This window comes from Elephantulus edwardii, unplaced genomic scaffold, assembly GCF_000299155.1.
Source record: "Elephantulus edwardii isolate Elephantulus edwardi_28Jun2011 unplaced genomic scaffold, EleEdw1.0 scaffold00433, whole genome shotgun sequence".
NCBI classification, from domain to species: domain Eukaryota; kingdom Metazoa; phylum Chordata; class Mammalia; order Macroscelidea; family Macroscelididae; genus Elephantulus; species Elephantulus edwardii.
The window spans coordinates 979,848-984,370 of record NW_006400183.1 but is presented as its reverse complement, the minus strand read 5'-3'; positions in this window follow the sequence as shown (position 1 = coordinate 984,370).

Below are 4,523 nucleotides of genomic sequence, written 5' to 3'. Positions count from 1 at the left end.
CATAATATATAAGAATATAATCTATAAATTGAGACAAGTTTAGTTCTTCATTGCCAATTTGGATGATTTTTGTATTTCCTTTGTTTGCCCTTTTTTGCTCTGGCTGTGGGGAGATGTCTCTATAAACTAGAAACAATTTGACATAAATAAGTGTGTATGCATATGAAAGACAACAAATTCATTTTTAAGTCTTACCTGACTTATGGCAACCTGGATAGTTTCAGAGTAAAATTGTGTTTCATAGGCTTTTCAATGGCTTAAATCTTTTAAAATTAGATCCCCAAGTCTTTCTTCCCTGGTGATACTGGGTAAAATCAAGCTGTCAATTTTTTTTTTAGTTAGCTGATCATGAACTGTTTGTATCAGTATCTTATTGTGGTTTTCCCGTTGCATTTACCTAATAACTAATGATGTTGAGCATTTTTCATGTGTTTTTTTGTCATCTATCTTCTTTGGTGAAGTGAGAGAAGGAATATTTTTAAATCTTATTACAAAATTTTATTAACTACTTACACATTCTGAAGGTAGATTCTAACAAATATGTGTTTTTCAAATATTTTCTGCAGGTCTGCCAATCTAGCTAGTTATCTAGTAACATTGGGGTTTTTTTTTGTTTTTATTTTTGTTTTTTTAAGTGAGAGATGTCAGCTTTAATGAATTTCTATTTCTTTTGTGGTTCTCCTTTATTCTGAGAAATATTTTCCAAACTCAAAGTAGTGAAGATTTGTTCCTATAATTTATTTTGGAGGTTTTACAAATTTAGTTTGTACATTTGGATCGGCAATTCCTTTTGAGTTACCTTTCATATGCTGATTTTCTTAGAATCTAGACCTCTGGGTTCTTGAAATTGGGGTGGCCCACCCAGGCTGCTAACCTAAGGTATGCATTTTGACCCTTGTAGCAACTGGTTCCTTGGAGATACCTTAGATCAAACCATAGCTTAGTAAGTAAGAAGCTTAATGGAGAATGTATGTCTCAGATGTTGTGTTCTTTGGAAAATCGTTTATGTGTAGCCAAATTCCGTTAGTATGTGACTACAAGCCATTTTAGTACATATGGCATGTCCTTGATGACTGATGGCCTAGTCCATAGGCAACTGCACTTCTAATCCAAAGGCTCCTTCGCTCTGGGATTCAAACGCACCAGAAGCTCCAAGAGACAGAAAGACAGACCATCTTCTGTGCAATTTACAGATTAAAAAACACAATGGAGTGTCAGTTAAGAATTGTTTTTGAGTCAATGGTAACGACTTTGAGGGGTTTTGGCTGTTGTTGGTTTTTTTTTTTAGGCCTGTGTTTTGAAATTATCTTCTGAGAAAATAACAATTTTCTCTTGTCTTAGCTGTTGATGTGTATTTTGAATAAAAACTATATTGCCAAATCTTCCTTGTATACATATGGATATTATCATATAATTCACAGCACTGTACTTCTTGATAGATCTTGCAATGGTCTTGTTAACTATGCATGCAACACTATTCCTCTTCAATTTTTCATCCCTGTATTATAGTATACCATATGACTGTCTGACTCAAAGGCTAATTCTAGTCCATCTCAACCCACCAATGCCTACAATGTTTATTTTTATGCATCCTATTTCATATTTTACAGCTTTCAATTTTCCTATAGTCATACTTTGTACATTCCATGTTTCAATTATCAGTGGATGCTTGTAGATGGTCCTCCCCACACCCTGACTCTACGAAATTTTCCATCTAGGCTCTACCTCTAATACTAACAACTTTGTTGTTCACAGGGTTTTCAAAGACCTGTTATTTCAAAGTGGATGGACAATCCTGCTTCCTAGTCTGTCTTAATCTGGGTGACTCTGTTGTCATTTGAAATACCAGTGGCACAGCTTCTAGAATTAACAGCAACTATAAAATCATATTTGTTGTTGTTATGTGCCATCAAGTCACCTGCAACTCATAGCAACCCTATGTACAACAGCCCTAAGCCCTCCTCTATCTTGTGCCAATCTCACTGTCTCTGACACAGCTACCCCATTACTTCAGTCACTGGATCAATTCATCTCATTGAGGGTCTTCCTCTCTTGTGCTGGCCCTCCACCCTCCCAAGAATGACATCCCTCTCCAAGAACTGGTCCCTCCTTGCAACATGTCCAAAATATGTCAGATGAAGCTTCAGAATTCTTGCCTCCAAGGAACAGCCTGGCTTCATTTTCTCCAGGATGAACTTGTTTGTTCTCCTAGCAATCCATGGTATATTCAATACTCTTTTCCAACACCACAGCTCAAAGGCATCAACTCTCCTTCTATCATTCCTAGTCATTATCCAGCTTTCTGATGCATGGCGAGTAATTGCAAAGAGCATGGCCTGTATCAGGTGCACCTTAGTCTCCAGATTGACATTGTTACTCGTCAGTACTTTGGAGAGGTCTCTGACAGCTGACTTTCCTAATGCAATTCATCTTTTAATTTCTTGGTTGCTGATACCAAGAGTATTGATTCTAGAGCCAAGCAAACTGAAGCTGTCAACAATCTCAGTCTCTTCACCATCTATCATGATGCTGCCAATTGGCCTAGTGGTGAGAATCTTTGTTTTTTTAATGTTGAATTTCAATCCATATTGAAGGCTGCAGTCCTTGACCTTCTGCAGCAAGACCTTCAGGTCCTCCTCAGTTTCAGCAAGCAGCGTTTTATCATCTGCATAACACAGATTGTTGATGAGTCTACCTCCAATCCTGATGCCACACTTCTCCTCATGGAGCCGAGCCTCTTAGGTAATCTTTTTCACATATAGATTGAAAACATATGGAGATAGGGCATATCCTTGATGCACATCCTTCCCAATTTTGAACCGTGCAGTATTTCCTTGCTCTAGTCTGACTGCCTCCTGGTCCAAGTCTAGGTTTTGCATAAGCACAATCAAGTATTCTGGGATTCCCATTCTTCTCAGAGTCAACCACAGTTTGTTGTGATCCACGCAGTTAAATGCCTTTGCATAGTCAGTGAAACACAGATAGACATTCCTCTGGTAGTCTCTGTTTTCAGTGAACATCCTCCTGGCATTAGCTATAATATCCCTAGTGCCATGGTATATTGTGCTTATGTGAAACCTATACTAGGAACAGGAGACAGTCATCAGAATAAAGCAAGGAAACTCTGCAAGGTTCAAAATCAGGAAAAGTGTACACCAAGGATGCATCTGATCTCCATATCCTTTTTCTCCCCATATTTTTTCAGCATATGTATATGCTGAACAGATTATCAGGGAGGCTGAGCTCTATAAGGAGGAATATGGCATCAGAATTGGAGGAAGACTTATCAACAATCTGCATTATGTAGATGACACAATCTTGCTTGCTGAAACCTGAGCCATTTGCTGCAAAAGTTCAAGGATTGTAGCCTTCAATATGGATTGAAGCTAAACATCCAGTAAACAAAGATTCTCATCACTGGACCAATAGTCAGCATCATGATAGATGGTGGAGAGATTGATATTGTTGATAACATCAGCTTGCTTGGCCCCACTTGGTACCAGAAGCCAGGAAATCAAAAGACAAATTGCATTTGGAAAATCTGCTGTCAGGGACCTCTCCATAGCACTGAACCGCAATGATGTTAGTCTGGATCCTAAGGTGTGCCTGATACAGTCCATGGTCTTTGCAATTACTTGTCATGCATCAGAGATCTGGACAATGACTAAGGATGATAGAAATAGAATTGATTCCTCTGAGTTGTGGTTCTGGAGATGAATGTTGAATGCACACGGACTGCTAGGAGAACAAAAAGATTTATCCTGGAGAGGGTGAAACCAGGCTGTTCCTTGGAGGCAAGGATTTTGAAGCTTTGTCTGACATAGTTTGGGCATGTGGCCAGAAGGGACCAGTCCTTAGAGAAGGACATCATGGTTGGAAGGGTGAGGGGACAGTGCAGGAGAGGAAGAGCATGGATGAGATGGATTGACTCAGGAGTAATGGGGGTAAGTGTGTCAGAGATAATGAGATTGGCTCAGGATAGAGCAGGGTTCAGAACTTTTGGACATAACAAGAGCTACAACATCAACTAATATATTAGTAAATATATATGTTGTTGTTAAGTCCTGTCAAGTCGTAGGCAACTCATAGAGACCCTATGAACGAAAATCCTCGACACTTGCATGTGTGACTTTCATCCTTTCTCCAGGTTCATACGGTTTCTGGAGGCAAGCTATTCACGGAAGTGGATGTCACTCCTGCTTCCAAGCTTGTTTCAACTTGGGAGCGCCCCCAAACACTGTCCACCATGGGTAACCGTTATCACATCTGACACATCAATGTCACAGTGTTCAGCTTCACAGAGACCACAAGTTACCTCTGTACAGCAAGTGGACACCCCAGGGCTATACGATCTAGAAGGCTGTTTGAACAAAAACAATGAGAAACAGGCCATAGGGCCGTGGATTAGAGTCACCCACCTTTGGCTTGGTAGCATCACTTTCAGTTCACTGGGCCAACTGGTCTCTCTCTGTGTTAAGTGCCGTCGAGTCATAGGCAACTCATAGCGAACCTATGAATGAAAT